At 42.7% G+C, this 18,786-nt stretch overlaps 1 long non-coding RNA gene across 1 annotated transcript; it reads left to right on the forward strand.

The window, feature by feature from the left end:
• Positions 1–3,660: 3,660 nt before the first annotated feature.
• On the forward strand, positions 3,661–17,131 carry LOC140617837 (uncharacterized). The gene is made up of 3 exons (XR_012017982.1): positions 3,661–3,921; positions 8,244–8,463; positions 14,920–17,131. It is a non-coding gene; the product is annotated as an uncharacterized lncRNA (long non-coding RNA).
• Positions 17,132–18,786: the final 1,655 nt, after the last annotated feature.

The following is an 18,786-nucleotide window of genomic DNA, read 5'->3' on the forward strand; positions in this document are numbered from 1 at the left end:
AGGGAAGGCAGATGTGGGGTGAAAGAATTAAATAGTAGCAGGCACTTCTTTTTTTTTTTTTTTAAGATTTATTTATTTATTCATGAGAGACCCAGAGATATGAGGCAGTGACACAGGCAGAGGGAGAAGAGGCTCCCGTGGGGAGCCTGATATGGGACTGGATCCCAGATCCCAGGATCATGCCCTGAGCCAAAGGCAAATGCTCAACCACTGAGCCACTCAGGCATCCCAGTAGCAGGAACTTCTTTAGGGGATGTAATCGAAATGTAAACCCTAGGCTAGCATCAGCAGTGCCTGGGGACTTTTGAGAAATGCAAATTCTTGGACCCCACCCAGACCTAGAATTTGGAAACTGGGAGAGGAATATAGCAATTGGTGTCTTAAGAAGTCTTCTACAGGACTGTGATGTAGGCCCAAACTGAAGAATGGCTTCTCTAATCTGTAGTGTAGTCAAATAAGGCCAAAATCATCAACTTTCCCATAGACCAGGAAGCTATGCCAGTAACAAAGGTCAAGTTTTTTATAACTACTACCTCTCCATCTCAATGCATCAATGTCCTTCATTCTCTTCAAACCTCTCCCGGTTCATGCTACCACACTCTTGGACAACCATGTGGCTTAAGAATCATTAAAAAAGAATTTTTCAAGTAGGTGAGTTTTTGGCTTCTCAGGGTCAATTTTAGGAATTTGTTTCACATACATTTATGCATTTATCGTAGGTCACCAAATGTATCATTCAACACTAATGATTTTTTTAGTCCTCTGTATTATATCCAAGGTCCTTTATTTGCCACAATAATTACTTTGCTTACATTTTTTCCTAGCATTTTATCATAAAAATCTTCAAACATACAAAAAAATGGAAAGAATTGTACAATAAGCTCCCAGATGCCTACCATCTAGATTCTACAATTGCTGGTGCTTTCTTGGCTTTATTACAAACCTATCAGTCCATTTTACTTTTTGATTCATTTATTGCCACATTGTAGCTATCAATACACTTCACTCCTAAACATTTCAGTATGAGTATTACTAGCTAAGTATTAGTATTTCTTTATGTTTTAAAAAAGATTTACTTTATTTATTTATTTGAGAGAGAGATAGAGTGCATGAATGTGAAGGGGGAGAGGAGCAGAGGGAGAAAATTTCAAGCCGACTCTGCCCTGAGCACAGAGCGCCACGGGGGAGCTCAATCTCATGACCCTGAGTTCATGACCTGAGCCGAAATCAAGAGTCAGGTGCTCAACTGACTGAGCCACCCAGATGCCCCCAGTATTTGTTTGTTTTTTAAATATTTTTATTTATTTGAGAGAGAAAGAGAGTGAAAGATCATGAGCAGAAGGGAAGGACAGAAGGAGAAGCAGACTCCCTGTTGAGCAGGGAGCCCGATACCAGACTCAATCCCAGGCCCTAGATCATGACCTGAGCTGAAGGCAGACGCTTAACTGACTAAGCCACCCAAGCACCCTGTTTTTAAGGTGAAATTTCCATACAGTGAAATGCTTAAGTCTCTACTGTTTGACTTGATGAGTTTTGGCAAATGCATACAACTTTATACCTTGCATCCACTCCAATCGTCCAGTGTGCTAGTAGGGGCTCAGGAAAACTGCTACAGAATGAGCAACTCTGAGATATGCGCTAGATATTCATTGAACAAAGATAATCATCTCAGTATCCAGTCACGTAAGAGTCATGTGTAATGGAGGAATTGAAACTGGCCTCAAGAGCCTCAATTCTAGAAAGAAGTAGAACAATACCAGAAAGATCTGGAGAAATAGTGTGGCCCAATCTCTGTGAATTTGATCGGGCATAGGAAAGTGAAGAGGTGATATCTCAGACAATAAGAAAACAAACAATATCATACCCATGAGCCACTATCAATGAAGATGACTTTTTAATAAAATATAGAAGCCAAGACTAGCGGAAGAGCTGCCGTGCGACTGGCGGGGACAGCGATCTCCATATACAAAGTTGAAATGAAAATTGAGTAATGTGATCTAGGAGGTAAATTTTATATACTTAGATAAGGTGAATAATCATTTTACCAAAGCAGAAGTAAAAAGATATGAATACCAGCTTCCTCATTTTGTAAGAAGATTGTTCACATTTTAACCCAAGGAGTAGAAATGTGGCAGGTGAGAATTTTCTCCCCTGCTCCCATCTTGAGCTGTGGCACGTGCCCCACCTCCCTGCTGGGACCGAAGCCTGTCCCCAGAAGGTCTTGGGAAAGCGATGTAAGCAAACCGGACTATGACCACACACTGGGGCTCCGGAAAACAGAGACTGACCCGGCGGCGGGACATTTCATCTCCATGTGGGGCGGGGCCGGCGGGATCGGGGCATCGGGAGGCCCCGCCAGGTGGCGCGGACCCTGACCTGTGCCCCCGCAGACCGCCGGGGACGCGGCCCCAGGGGCGGACAGGACCTGGGCGGGAAGCCAGGGCGCGCCGAACCCGGACCCCACGTGACCGGCCGACACCCCAGGAATAGGCCCGGCGCCTCGCCCCGCCCCGCCCGGACGCTCCCCTCGCCCTGCCCCCGAGAGGGCCCGCGGGCGCTCCGCTCCCCGCCTTGCCCGCATTTCACTTCCCACCGGATTAGGCCCGACCTCTGGTGCGGACACAGAAGTTTCCAGGAGAAACCTGGAAGGAGGAGGAGGAGGAGATGGAGGCCCCCGCTGCTGGGGAGCCTCTCTCTTCTCACCACCTGGCTCAATGGCCCCCTGGGGGTACTTTTGACTAAACCTGACACTATATGCTTCTCTCTGATGCTCACATTTTTTTTTTTAAAGATTTTGTTTATTTATTCATGAGAGACACACACAGAGAGAGAGAGAGGCAGAGACACAGGCAGAGGGAGAAGCAGGCTCCATGCACTGGGAGCCCGATGGGGACTCGATCCCAGGTCTCCAGGATCACACCCCGGGCTGCAGGCGGTGCTAAACCCCTGCGCCACCCGGGCTGCCCTGATGCTCACATTAAAAAAGGAAAAAAGTGTTATGATGTTGAGCTGGGCTAAAACCATGGAGACATAAGAAATGGGGCCCAGGGGAGCGGGGTAGAGGGGCCAAAGGACCTAGAGGGCCGAAGGGGGTGGGGGGAGAAAGGGAAGGGAGAGTTGGCCTCCTTCACCTCCCCTCACTGACTAACAGGGGGCTGCTGCTTAAATCCTCACTCCCATGGTTATTCTTATTTTCTCATTCCACTGGGCTCCCACAGGCCTGCACCTTCCTCGCAGGCTATGGGTCTCTCCACGTCCCTGGCCTGCCGTTTCCTTTCTACAAAATGGCACTAATAATGCCCCAGTGCCATAATGCCTGGGCTGATGAATCCAGAAGGTTAGGACGAGGTTTGAATAGAATCAAGGCATTTTGCACTTGCGACCCAGGGCAGACACTTCTATGGGACACAGTCTGACCCACAGAAAGCACAGGACGTGTCCTCGGCGGTCCGCGGTGGGGGGCGAGTTCCAAGGGGGGCACAGATGCAGGGTCCGCGCCACCTGGCGGGGCCTCCCGATGCCCCGATCCCGCCGGCCCCGCCCCACATGGAGATGAAATGTCCCGCCGCCGGGTCAGTCTCTGTTTTCCGGAGCCCCAGTGTGTGGTCGTAGTCCGGTTTGCTTACATCGCTTTCCCAAGACCTTCTGGGGACAGGCTTCGGTCCCAGCAGGGAGGTGGGGCACGTGCCACAGCTCAAGATGGGAGCAGGAGAGAAAATTTCTCACCTGCCACATTTCTACTCCTTGGTTTAAAATGTGAACAATCTTCTTACAAAATGAGGAAGCTCTACCCAACTGTGCTCCTTTGTCTCTCAAGGCAACCACTAGATTAATCCTGTGAGGCAGAAAGCTTCCCCTTCCACCTGCAGCCTCCAGTCTTCTCCGGGAGGGTCGTGTGGCATCTCTGTCACAACTGCACGGGTAAGACATTTGAGGAATTGGTGGACAGTTAGTCTTTCCACCAACTTTGACATAGTGAGTGGTTACTGGCCACAGGTGACCTTTTCAAATCAGTATGGATTGTTATAATATCATTCAACATATAAAGAATTTAATCTCTCTGGACTAAGTTTTCCCTGTTAATTCATGCAAATGTTTCTTTTAAGTAGGGGTAGGAGCCACAATGTCTTACTCTCTAAGAGATCCCATGAAGGGGAAGGGCCATCAGTGACCCTGCAGGTACAGATGCTTCCTCCCTCCCTGCTGTCTGGAGGGCCCATCACTGAGGACTGGATCTCATACAAGGGCTCTTGTACCAGTGAAGTCCAGGGCTCTGGCCAGCAAGTCACCCACCCAGTATTAATTAAGCAGACAGCACATGCCCCTGTACCTCACTATAAGTGCCATCGAGCTATAAATACCCGTGGCTCTTTTTAAAAGTATTTATTGAAGTATAGTTGTGTTTCTCTGTGGTGTAGCAATCAAGTTATATACTTCACAAGTGAATACCAATTATTCTTATTACCTTTATGAGGAACATCTTCTCTGTGATTGGTTCCCTCAAAGGTCTTCCTTGCTCGGACACTTAACCACAATTGACTACATGCAAATAAGCCAACCCTAATCTATACTGACCATAGCTATGATTAGTACAGATGTTGGTTCTGCTACCCAATTTCCCAAACTGGCCATAGGCTTCATGGATTTTATAAACCAGCAACTGTAATAGGTTACTGATGACATTTTACAGTTGCCCATCTATAATGTGAGCAGCCCTCACATGTGGGTATTGACAAAGCTGGGGGCTTTGAAGTCATAGTTTATATATTTACTGCCCTCAGTCTCCACAAGACAAATGTCAAGCTTTCATAGGATCCTCTCCATGTCCTCCTCCTAGGCTGGAGATGAGAGTAAGCAACTACCTTCTCCTCTCCTGCTCTTCTCACCAATCTTGGTAAAAGATGACAGGGGGGAAATACAACATCACTTTTATACCCAAGAGGTAGGTGTTGGCTGCATCACCAATCAGGACTTTGGCATAGATGACCTAGAATCTCACTACAAAATGTCGGAGAATTTGGCATCTGTTTTGTTTTGTTTTAAACCTGTGGAGGCCTTGATAGAAACTCACAACAAAGATTCTCCTTTTAACATCTCACTAAATATTGCTATTCTGTTTAGATAAAAAGACAGTAAAGTTTGGAAAAAGACAACCTATTCATGAAACATTACAAAATCAATTAATCCAATATACCAAATGTAAAGAAGCAATAGATGTGCTTTAAAATTGTTAAGAGCATGCTTATCTTGGTGACTTGGAGACCCAACTGATATTATTCTTAATAAGCCCACTGACATTGTTTTAATAAGCCAACATCCCTGCCTGTCTTTTGGAAAAGGAAAAAAAGAAAAGATAAAATTGACTTTTTCCTCTGTGTTTGCTGCTGAAATTACTAAAATAATACATACACACAAAAGCTAAGAGTCAATAGCTTGTTTTATCTTTCAGTAAAATGAACTCTTCTTCAAAATGATCATAATTTCATTTTGACCCTCCTTGTACTATGTAGACTTAAATATCTAGGTGGTACTTGATAAATAGCTTCAAGTATGGTAGTTTAAAATTGGCCCTGGATGTCTGGTTCACTGCTCCATGGTGTCACGGTGTACTCCACACTGGGGCACCAGGCCACCTTCAGCTAGCTACACTTGGCCAAGACACCAAAACCAATCACATGCTCCTGGTAGAACATGGTGGCCAACAGCCTGTTTGGCCTTGATCAGAACTGGCTCAGGGACTAGATGTGCCTCACCTGAAGATTCAGCTTCCGAGATACTGAAGGAGCAAATAAGAAGGTGAGGCCAGTCCTCAGGCAATATTTATGGAGAAGAGGAATTAACTCCCATGTAGGGTGCTCAGAGCTTGGCTGAGGTCTGAATCCAAGTGGTGGCTGGCAGCGTATCTCTAGTAGCCTCTGTCCAAAACCTCTGAATTATTAGAGTGGCCTGGAATAACGCTGGAGGGTCAAGAACCATTATTAATAGCAACTGGCAGTGGCCGGGATGCTGGAGGCGACCCTGGGACTGCAATCATTTATAACATCATTAGTCATGAGCCCTTTGAGTGCAAATGTGTATGATATCACTATTGAGATTCACAGGGATACTGGGAAGATAGATAGAGAAAGCCTGAAGGTGAGGGATCCCTATAGGTGAGGGATAGGGACATTGATTTTGCACAGAAAAGCCTTTGAAAGCAGAACTATAAGAAAATGCATTATAAGTAAGAATAAGGAGACCAACTATTGTTAGTTAAGGAAAGAAGATATGATACGTCCATCCACTTGCTCAACCAGGCAGAGAGAGAGGAGTGTGACAGAGGACTCACAGAAATTTGATTTGCTTTAGCCTAGTGTCTTATTCATTTTTTGGCTCCACTTTCCTCTGGCTCAGCTGGTCCAGAAAGAATTGTGTTTATTTTTACATTGAGAAGGTGGATCCCTTGGGTCCCTAGTTGCTTCGAGCAGCAGGACAATGAAAAAGGAATGAATTCCGAGCACTCTAAAGAAACAGATTTGTGGAAATACACTGGAGATGGTGCTCAAGAAGAGTTTATTCAAGGGAAACTGGAGCTCTTACAGCCCTGCCAAGGCCAAAGGGTCCTATTGTGTTTTCCCATGGATTGACATCTATGCTTCCAGTCAAGAGGAGCCCATCCTCCCCTGCAGTCTGCCCAGGAAGCCCATGGCTTGGTTAGGTCTTGCTATTCAAAGGATCGTTATTCAGCACCTTGGCTTCTGTCTCCACTCTGCCACTTTTTGACCACTTCACTGCTTGCTAGCATTGCCATCAGAAGGTAGGCAGTGGGGAAAGTTAAGGGAGCTAAGCCATGAACTTGCCATTGTTACTAATGCTGATGAATGTTGGGATGAAAGGGAAGAGGAACTATGCCCCAGATGGAGGGACAGGTTATTCTGAGAATTTTAAGAGCTCCTTCTATCACTCACATGGAAATTTGACAGCCAATTATATGCAGGTCAGAAGGCAGGACCCAAACCAGCCAGGCAAAAAGTATGGTTATCCTAAGTGATTGCTTTGAGAATTTGACTTTAAGACTAAAGGAAGAAGGGAAAATGGAGAAGTAGTGGGTTTGAGTAGGAGGCACACCACCCTTTTCTAGAAAAATCTCCTGATAGCCCCAGGATCCTAAAGTAACTAAGTGATTTCTGTCATATGACTCTGACTCACTAGCACCCCAGCTGATGACTCAATAGTTTTTAATAGTTTTCCTTTTTTAAATGATAGTTAATGTTTTGTTGAAGAATAATGTACATAGAGAAGAAATCTTAAGTGTACAGCTTCATGAATTTTCACAAACTGAACTCACCAATGTAACAAAGTCACCAAAACCCAAATCAAGAAATAAGACATCATGGGCCCATCAGCGGCACACGGGTGTCCACTTTTCATCACAACATGTCCCCCTGTTAAAGTCAGCACTTAAAAAAAGAAAAAGGTTTATTTACTTATTTATTTGAGAGAGACAGAGAAAGAGTATATGTGGGGAGGGGCAGCGGGAGAGGGAGAGAGAAAATCTCAAGCAGACTCCCTGCTGAGCCTGGAGCCTGACATGGGGCTAGATCTCATGACTCTGAGATCAAGACCAATCAGGAATTGGACACATAACTGACTGAACCACCCAGCCACCCCGGGTCAGAACTTTTGCCTGCCTTTGTATGTTATACAAATGGAATAATAAAATATGTGCTTTTTTGGTGCCTGAATTCTTCACAAAGTATTATGCTTTTGAGATGCATCCATGTTGTTGCCCATAATTGCAGATTTCTGTTGATGTGTAGTATTCTATTACATGAATATTCCACAGCTATCTGTTCTACTATTGAACATCTGGGTTGTTTCAGGTTGGGGCTATCACAAATAATGCTGCAAGGATCATTCCTGAAAGCATGGACACATTTCTGTTGGGCATATACAAAGGAGTAGAATTGCTGAGTAATAGAGTGCTTAATGTTTATAGACACTACCAAATAATTTTCCAAAATAGTTGACCATTGGTTTTCTCTTTAATGATCCCTTATCTCTGCTCCTACATTGCTGTCCAGTCCTTACCCACTGCCATCACCCACCTCCCATAACTCCAAGAATTCCAAGCTTGTCTACTACCTGGGTGCCCAGGATTTAGTTGAATGTATGCATCCCCTAACCTTATATGACATTAAATATTCTAGACCTTTTCCTTTGAAGAAGAAATCTTTCCTAAAAACCTGCTTCTATTCCTCCAGTCCCTAAGATGGCAGGCTAATTGCCTCGAGGATCAAGCTTGTCTTCACACAAGGCCACTTAAAGACTCAAGGGCACAGTATACCTGTTTCTGCTATGGTTGCCATGCTTGGGTTCTGATGATTCTCTTTCATGGCTGACTTGATCCACTGTTGACTGAGCTCTGTTAAATCAAATGTGTCCTGTACAAGCACCAGGCCCTCTGCAAGTACCCCTACAGAGGTAGGTTGCATTACTCCAGTCCAAACTGAATGTATCATCACTTGGTGCTCCAGTATCCCATCCATTGTCTCTTCTTTTGGTTCCAATCTCCTGAAGATTTGGTGCTAAGGAGCAGTGTCAGTTGGGTTGGGTGGCTTCTTTGGGAGAGGAAACATCTAGGAATCTAGACAATGGCAACTTTGACAAGTGGGCCTTCTGACTCTCACCCAGGGTTCCAGCAATGCTATGCATTTTCTTAACATAGCTGTCTACACAGAAAGGAAAGAGCACCAAGAGAAAATATTTTGGGAAAGGCAGATCTTTCACACTATTATTCAACTTCCAAGTCTTAGCCGCTGTCTGTATTTCAATGACACTAAGCAGGACTCTCAGTTCCTGTATTTTATTAATTCACTAAGGATCTCACAAGATTGGGACTAATTCCAGGGTAGTTTGAAACACAATAGCAGTGCTTTTTTGTTCATCAAATTTTAAAAATTAATCATCTAATAGAATTCCTAGTTTAGTTTATTAGTAGAGGATACTAAACAAAAGTATGCTTTTTATTAATGTTTATATTATTGATATATTAGGTATGCTTCTATGTGCAATTCAATTCAACAAATATTTATTGACCCTTTATTATGTGTGAAGTATTGCAAGTAAGTTGCAGTTCCAGCTTCCAAAAGTGTCATAGAATTTAGTGCTTAGAGGAATGATTAACCTTGAGGAATTAGGAGCCATTAAGGATTTTACTGTTAGTATTTTCAATTCATGTTGCTCAGAAATAAATAGTGAAACATGTTTATTGACATGAGGGCCAGCTGTTTGGGAGGTGTTGTAGATGTTGCTGGCATCTTGTCACACCTTGCACTCATCTGGATAGACCACAGTCAATGACTGAATACTGGGGGTTGAGGGAGTGGTAAAAGATTGGTCTCTTGATTTAGTTATTTTCAAAGATTTTATTTATTTATTCATGAGAGACACACAGAGAGAGGCAGAGAAGCAGGCTCCCTTTGGAGAGCCCAATGCAGGACTCGATCCCAGGACCCTGGATCAAGACCTCAAACACTGAATGACCCAGGTGCCTCAAATGATTTTTTTAGTAGAAGTCTCCCATGCAATTTTTAGGATATATTTAAACTAAAATATTTTTTCATTATTCATCTGCAATTCATGTTTAACTAGGTATCCTACATTGTATCTAGCCCTTCTCTGTGGGCCTCTAGGAGAAAAGGCAGTCTAGAGTATGCCTCAAAGTTGTTCCATCCAAGGAATGAAAGAGATGGGGTATTTATTCTCCAACTCGTTCATCAGTGATGAAAGGATACACCTGATGGTATTAACTGGTGGGCTTGATCTTGAGAGATCTTGAGAGAGGCTGAGAGAAAACCGTAAGGTAAAGAGTAGCAATCTTGCAGAAGAATGCGCTCAACTGGTATTGGAATGGTGAATGCAACAGGACATAAGCAGGGCACCAATAGTACAGCTAAAATTGGAGCTCTCCTGAATTCCTGACAGCAACATTAGATAAAAGGGCAGCTCTGTCTTTCCTCAGTTCTTTGGATGAGTTCAGATATTGACCACAGGATGTGAAGGAAAGAATTAGGCTGAAAGGAACTAACTGTTATATTAAATTATGACAGCCCAAAGAATGTGTGTTCGTGTGTGTACTTAACAGAGAGAGAGGAAAGATGGTGTTTACTATTCCAGAAATGACATAAGAAAATTAAAATTTCCTGACCTGTCGTTTTCACCAAAAGTAACAGTGCAATTATAGGAAGTGTCTGAGTAGTTCTAAAATTCTATCTGAAACAAGGAAACAGGTTCTCTTTCCATTTTCAGTTAGAATAATAAAGCCAAGTGATTGCCTCTCCATCATCAAGCCCAATTAGATTTTCAAAACTCTCTTTACACCAATAAGTGTCAATACTATGGTATGTATTTTTATTATCAGTTCATTGAGTTTCCATACACCATCTGCTCTAACACATGGGGAATGTATATTTTCTCTTGTTTTTACCATTCTTTGGGAATTGTTTAATCTCTAATCAAAGCCAGAGAAAATGAACTAGACATAATTCCAGTGCTGTTTCTTTACTTGTTGCATAAATGTGTGTATTCTTCTGGTCTGAAGGGCCATAGCCTCACTTGGGAACAGTGCAATTCATTTAGACAGTGGTAAGAAATCATTCTTTTTTTTTCTGGGTACTCTTGGCTCAGATGCTAGTTTTAAATTATTGGGAATAAGTGAAATTTGGTCTTGTGACATGTGATATATTCAACTGCTCTAGGGAGAAGGCATAAAATATTAATGAAATGGAATGTCTTTTAGTGGCATGTTGGAAGTTAGAAGTTGAGTTTGATCGTTTCTAAATAATATTAAGGACATTCAGTCTCCCACCCCCACCGTTTTTCCTGTTCTTAAAAGGCAAGTATTGTATTTGATTAATTTTTAAAGGCATGATAATGAACCATAGCCTATCCAAATTGGTCCATGAGCCAGCTAAATTACTGCCCCATTCGCATTATTTCTCTTTAGAGGCAATGTGAATGGACAACAGCTGGGGTTACCATGTACAGATGTACAGGTTGTCTACAAAGATGCTCAATTAAGTTGTTGAGTTGGTGCTAATATCCAGCCATATTCCACTCACCAAGCCATGTACCCTGGGGCAGGACAATTCCCCCCTAGAGGAAGGGACACTTTTCCTTAATAAACATAAAGATGGCCAAATAGACTATTACAAATTTTAGCCATAGCCCTCAAAGGCATGGTTTCTGCTCATATTGAAACCAAGTTATTCAGACATTCCTGGCAAGTTTTTCCCTATTACCAATTCGACTACTGTGCTTCATCAAGATATGGTAGTTTATTGATAATACCCAGGATCTGTGCATTGTTGCAGGGTCTTTTCCCTTCAAAACCTCCAGAAAAGTGCAAAGTATTCTAGTTATTTCAGAGTGCGGGGGCGGGGGGGAGGGAAGGAGGCCGGGAAGGAGGTAAATGTCTTAATTCTCACGAACAAATTGCAGTGAAGATTTTTCTAGGCCATGGAAGAACTGTCTACCACCACAGATTTCTTGACTCTCAGAGCTGGCATAATAATGTCTCAGCCATTTGGGGCATAATTCTGTGAAGACAGGCTAGCATTGATTGGGGGATAGCAATTCTTATCACCTTGGTGGTGAATGATATAAATCCAGGGTGTCCAGATGGCTAGTGCCAGTTAAGCATTAATTGCTTTGGAAGTACAAATGCTATAAATTTAGGACAAATAGCATTTGCAAGCTTAATTATTGGGGTACCTGTTTGGCTCAGTCTGTAAAGCATGTGACTCTTGATCTAAGGGTTGTGAGTTCAAAGTCCACATTGGGCATGGAGCCTACTTAGAAAAAAAAAAAAGAGGGACACCTGGGTGGCTCAGTCTGTTAAACATCCAACTCTTGATTTTGTCTCAGGTCATGATCTCAGGGTGGTGAGATCAAGCCCCATATCAGGCTCCACACTGGTTTTGGAGCCTGCTTAAGATTCTCTCTCTGGCCCTCCCTTACTCCTTCTTTAAAAAGAAAAAAAAGAGAAATGTTAATTATTAAAATTTTCAAATGGTAATATGTTCTTACTAAATTTAACATAACCACTGTCCTGTGTTATGTATTGGAGTCAACTTTCAAACATTGTAAATGTTATCAACTGCTGTTCAGTGAATATCTAATAACAGAGGCTTCATCACATACAGGATTGTTTTGATGGGACCCCCCCCCACACACACACACACAGAAACAGCCCTATGCAGCTACATCAGGTGATGACATTGCCAAACAAGAAGGCCCCTGTTATAGATCCACTGGCCTGAGGAGCAATACCCAGAAACTGCTGCATTTAAGAAATTTCAATTTAAGATGTATAATGCAAAATTTGTGAAAGCAAATAAATGTAAACTTAACCGAACTGTCAAAGGGTTTTGTTTTTGTTTTTGTTTTTGTTTTTTGTTTTTTGTGGTTTTTTTGTAGATTATAGCATTGATACTTTTGAAGTTAGTTATGCTTTAAACTACACACTTTTGGGACAACAGAATTTTCCCATGTGACTGTATTTAATGTACACAGCACACCGTGAGGTCAGTTTACTGCCCCCACTTTATGGTCTAGTAAGCTGGCTCTCTAATCCTGTGCTGTCAACACAGTGGCCATTAACCTTGTGTGGCTACTGAACAGTGGAAAAGTAGTGAGACAGAATTAATACCTGTTATAAGTCTAAAACACACACAAGATTTGAAGGCTTGGTAAGAAAAATTAGGTAAAATATCTCATTCATAAAATTTTCATATTGATATAGATATACATTGCAATAAAAAGAGATTGGATTGGGTTGGAATAAAAAAATAAGATTTTTTTTATTCATGAGAGACACACAGAGAGAAGCAGAGACATAGGCAGAGGGAGAAGCAGTTTCCCTGTGGGGAGCCCGATGCAGGACTCGATCCCAGGACCCCAGGATCACGATCTGAGCCAAAGGCAGATGCTCAATAACTGAACCACCCAGGTGCCCCTAGATAAAAAAAATTTTAATTCATTCTACTTGTTTCTTTTTACTGTAGCTGCAAGAAAATTTAAAATTACATCTGTGCCTCACTTTATATTTCTGTAGGACAGCATTGCCCTAGATCAATGCATCAACACTGGCTGCCCACAAACAGAAGTCTGTTGTATGTGAGTCACTTCACTTCCTTCACTTACTTCACAGTGAGGAAGTCACTGGATTGATGAGTTGTCCTTTGGGGGTATTTGAATTTTCTGAGAGAGTATTAAAGACTACAAAGCTTAAACTAAAGGATTTGTTTCTAATGATGGAAATTCAGGAACCATTTGGGATGTGTAGTAACTTACTCCACTGAGAGACAAAGTCAGAGGGGTGAGGAGACCTCAGAAAGATGCCCTGCATCTAAGTTATTGCTTTGCATCTAAGCTTTTAGGAACAGCAACTTCCAGAAGCTTCTACTTCTCTGTCAAGCTAGAGGGCGATGCCATCAATGGATACCAGCAATGTTAGATGAGCAACTATTGCCAGCTTCCTTCCTTAGGGCTGGAGAGGAGAGCTGGTTTGGATTATAAACTCATTACCTAACGCTTTCTTGACTGTATGTTAGGAAACCCAACGGATACCAAGAGATCCAATACACAATTCCAACTAGGTTAAAAGATTTTGTTTCACCTAGGAGCACTGCTTATATATTCTTATACCTCAGCAGCGAACTTAAGGATCTGGACAAGGAAGGTGGCATCTACCTGGTGGCCTAGAACCTTCACTTCATCATCAGTAAAGTGGAAGATAATATTACCCACCTCGTGAGATTATTGTGTGGTTGAAGCAAGACAGCAGCTATGAAAAAAAAAAAAAAAACAGCCATAAGTGCATCAATTAACCTCTACTACAAAACAGATGATTCTAAAATTAGCAATTTAAGTAAAAAAAAATTTTATCTCAAAATCCCATGGCTATCTTTGTGCTTTCTCTGCCCTGAGCTTGTACTCATTCATGCAGCTGCACTCAGCTTCAGGGTTGGCTGAGCCTCTCTTCAGAGGCTCCTTCACTCTCCAGAGGGCTAGGCTGGGCTTCTTCATGTGGTAGAGGCAGCATTCCCAGAGGGAAGCACCAGTGCACTCGCACTTACCAAGCCTCTACTTCCCTCGCATTAGCTGATATCCCATTGGTGAAAGCAAGTGAGGTAGCCAACTCCAGAATCATTCTGAGTGGTGTTGATTCCAAGAGGCATGTTTCGTTAAGGGCCATTATTTAAGCAATCTACTGTACAACCAGCTACCATTTCCTGAATCCTTACTATCACCAGACACTGGGCCCAGCATTTCACGTGTCGTATGTCATTTAACTTACTGACAACCCAGGGAGGTTGGGGCCTTTAGCTACATTTTATGGCTATGAAACAGGCTGAGCAAGATGGAGCAATATGCCCAGGGTTCTGTAACAAAACAAAGCAAAGAGCTAAAGGCAGGAAACAGTCTCACTTAGAGCAATCCAAGATGCCTTACCTTTTCAAGTGTTTGCCTCTTAGCACGAAAAACCAAAGGTAGTCAGATGGGTGAGCTTGGAGTGACCACTGCTATGACACACACTACAACAGTTCTGAAGTTGCTGGACCTGATAAGAACTAGGAAACTCACTGAGATTTTAGCACTAAATGACTTCCCGCCTTTCCCTCATTCCATGTTGATTAGTTTTCCATGTTTATTTTTCAACTCCACGCACAGAGTAGCAGAGATATTAGACAAATTATGTATTCCACCTAGCAAGATAAAGCCAGTGAAAGCGATCACAGACAAGCTCCTGCACAATGGGAGTGCCATTATCTTTCTTAGAAAATGGGATATGGCTTGGAAAGTGAGCATCACCATAGAGAAGTAGAAACCCTCTCCTTAGATAAAAATCTCATTAATAATTCTTTTCTCAAACAGGAAGAGAAGAAGGAAAGATTTGTTGAGATGGAGACCGCAGAAGCAGATAGCAGCGATCCCTGGCTGCAGCCCGGAGACGCTGGAGGAAGGCGCGAAAGGTTACGTGAAAGAGGATCATTAATATTCATGGCAGCATCTGGCACTATGTTGCCAGGAGACAGTAATGAGAACAGAGCATCTTCCAGGTCTAATGGCACTGCGGCTGCCACATCAATCCCAACGTCCTCAGAAATGAGATCTCTATCATTTGCAAACAGGGAAACGTTGGTGGCTTGGCTGTCATTCCAGAAGGTCACTAAAAGATATGCAGATGAGCTGCCCATATTTCTTGGGCTCATACCCACCAGGTTCCCTGCACTGCTTCGCCTTTTCAGGGACACCATCTGACAAGGCAAATTATACAGGGGTAGAGGGAACTGGGTATCTGCTCTTGACCCTGGGAACACTTTGTGAACTTCTGTCCTCATTGATTGGGTTTCCCTACAGAGAGTTGCTACATGAACTTCTTTGGAGGAATTTATCCTTGTCAATTTTGTGCTCTCAAAACTTGTGTGAACATTTTAGCTTCCCCAGCTGTAAGCTCTAAGCCCTGTTCTTCCTCAGTTTCTCCCAGGAACAGGCCCTAAAACAAAGATTCAATTTACAGTGTTCATTACTTCCCCTTGTTATGGGGATTCTAAGTGGGAGAGTCATTTCAAGATCTCATCTGTGTCTACTCACTCCCTACTGGGGCCAGAGCTTTTCCTTACATGTTTAGGGGCCAAGTAGGTATAAAGCTCCTTTTACATTTGTATCAAAAATTCTCAGTTCCCTACCATTTTAAAACACACCTTCCCATGTTATGCTCAGCACAACTTGGCGGATTATTTATTTTGTGTTTGCTACGTATGGATGTGGACACATGGTAAACAAAATTCAAGGTAGAATTATCTTCCAGTAGGGTGGTGAGGAAAACAGACAATGAGCAAACATATACATAAGTTCATTTCTTCATTCATTTAGTCATAGTTTCAGCAAAAAGTTATTGATCACCTATTCTGTTTGAGGCATCCTTCTATGCCTGGAGATGCAGCATAGAATGAAACAAAATTCTGCTTTCTTAAAGATTATGACTTAGGAGGGGACAATGAAAGCTTAAAAATAGAAATCCATCATAAGTGGAAATAAATTCAATGAACCAAAATAAGACAAGAAGAATGCTTGAGGCATGGCTATACTATTTTACCTGGTGATCAGGGAAGCCCTCTCAGAGGAGGTGACGTTGAGCAAAAACATGAAGAAGTCACCAAACACTGGCACACTGAGCCAGCTCATATAGGCTCCCAGGAACTGATCGGGCACAGCTCTTCTCAACTTCCTGTTCAATGACGTCATGTTGGAAGCTTAAAATCAACCACCGTGGATTTGTACACCACAGATCAGTAAATGCTATGAATCGTGACTTTTTTTTCGGTCAGCTATTAAGTATTTATCAATACCCAATTGCATGCAAATACCCAGGGAAGGAGTCTTTTTGGCAGAAAGAGCATCCGGTATGAAGGCCCTTGGATTGCAAGAATGCTTTATTAGTTGAGAAATGTCAAAAGGATACTATGTCTAGGACAGTGGTCCTCACCACCTACGACATTTTTAGACTTACAAATTTTGGGGCTCCACCTCAGACCTACTGAATTGGAAACTCTGAGGCCCAGAAATCTGTATTAAAAACCCTCCCAGTGACTCTGCTGCAGAAGAAAGTTTGACAACCACTAGTCTAGACTAAGCACAGTTGCCAACCAGGTGAGTAGTGGGAAGCAAGATTAGAGAATGATGGCTGATCACAGGGGCCTTCTGGCTCTGATAAGGACTTGTGATGGTCAATTTTATGCATCAATTTGACAGGACCACAGTGACCAGATATTTGGTCAAACATTATTCTGGATGTTTCTGTGAGAGTGTTTTTGGATAAGATTTACATTTAAATTGCTGGATTTTGAGAAAAACAGATTGTGTCTCACAATGTAGGTGATCCTCATTCAATTAGTTGAAGGCCTTAACAGAACAAAAGACTGACTTCCTTGAGCAACGAGCAGCTCTGCCAGCAAATGGCCTTTGGATTTGAGCGACTGTAATAGCTCTTCCTTGGGTCTTTAGCATGATGATCCACCCTGTAGATTTTGATGTTGCCAGCCTCTGTAATCACGCAAGTCAATTCCTTAGAATAAATCTTTTTCTCTCCCTTACTGGCTCTGTGGTTTTGCTTCTCTAGAAAACCTTAACTAATATAGGACTCAAGCTTTTTCTCTTAGTGAACCAGAACACCAAACAGCAGGATGGCAGGAGGAGGAGGAGGTTTGATCAGAGACATGAAATTAACTGACATGTTTTCAAAGCTTCCCTCTACGACTGGGGTCCTATGGCTCCAGGGCCAAATACAGCCTTCAGCCATTTCAGACAGCTAAATGCAACATGTGATCCTGCCTTTGAACTTCATCCAGGAACAGGACATCAGTGCAACACATGGTGACATTTGAATAAGGTCTGCAGGTGAGTTAATAGTATCATATCAGTGTTCGTTTCCTGGTAGTAGCACTTCATCTGTGATGTATTGAGATGTTAATGTTTGGAGGAGTTGGGAGAAGAGTGTGCAAAAATTCTTTTACACATTTTGCAAACTTCTCGTAAATCATGTACTATTTAAAAATGTAAATTTAACAAAGGAAACAAAAACTTGCAAAAGCAAAGGTCACTAGCTGCTTTTGAAGAGCAGACCATGGGGAAGCATGATAGTGGCTGGGACTCTGATGGGGGTGGCAAAGAGGATGAGTGATACATACCATGGGGACAAAATCAAAGTTAAAGCTGACATAACCTCTTGACTGCAGTAGACTTTCTCATTTATAGATAAAAGTCCTCCATCACTAAAGAGACTGAACAAAAGGGAACTTGTTGACTCACACGACAGAAAAGTCTGATGGCAGGTGTTAACCTTAAAAATAAAACAGCCAGTTATTTTAACAGCAAAATGGATTTATTCTGAAAGAGCAGAGAACTGCAACTGGGTACAAGCAAGCTATGGCAAAACTCCAGGCAATCCCAGAGAACAGAGGAGAGGACCATTCTATTATAGAGGAAAGAAGGGAGTCAGGAGGGGAGGGGAGGCATTATAAACACATAGGATAACCGGGTAAATTGAGAGTTCAAAGTGTTGCCAGGCAAGGGGAAAATCCTTCTTCCTCCTTCTGGGGTAGGACAGTATAGACTTCTTCCAGTGGAGAATGCAAGGTACATCACTTCCTGTCCAGGTCTGTAATTGAGGTTAAACGGCAGGGAGTGAGAGCTCCCCCTTCTGGCTTCCCTGGTTTCCCTGTATCAATTTTCTCAGAGGCAGGCTGGATTCAGGAACTCTAGCATCATCATGGCTCACCCCTCCTTTTCTTCATGGCACATTTCTGCTCTCCTTTATACTGACACAGTTCGCAGATTGACAACAACATCTTTGGGCTTACATCCTTTTTAAGGCTAGCAATACCATAGGAAATAGGGCTCTTCATTTCCAAGTGGTCCAAGGAGAGTCCCAGAATTAAGTAATTAGGCTCAGCTTGGATCCCATTCCCATTGACAGACTAACTTTGAAAGAAACCAAAATATGTAACCTCAAAATATGCCTCTTGCCATAAAAATTATTTTGAGAGGGAGGCAATTAAGAAGCGGTAGGAAAAAACCCTTCCCCTTTCTGCCTGAAGGCAGGAAATAAATTCTACTTTTACTGGAGACAGACTCTTATCAGCTCCGATGGGGCACCAGAGGGATCTGCAAACAAACTTGTTAAATTCACCCTTACCTCCCTAGTTACTTCTTCACCATTTACTGCCCCACCCCAAATCC

The sequence above is a fragment of the Canis lupus genome, chromosome 26 (genome assembly GCF_048164855.1).
Source record: "Canis lupus baileyi chromosome 26, mCanLup2.hap1, whole genome shotgun sequence".
NCBI lineage: Eukaryota > Metazoa > Chordata > Mammalia > Carnivora > Canidae > Canis > Canis lupus.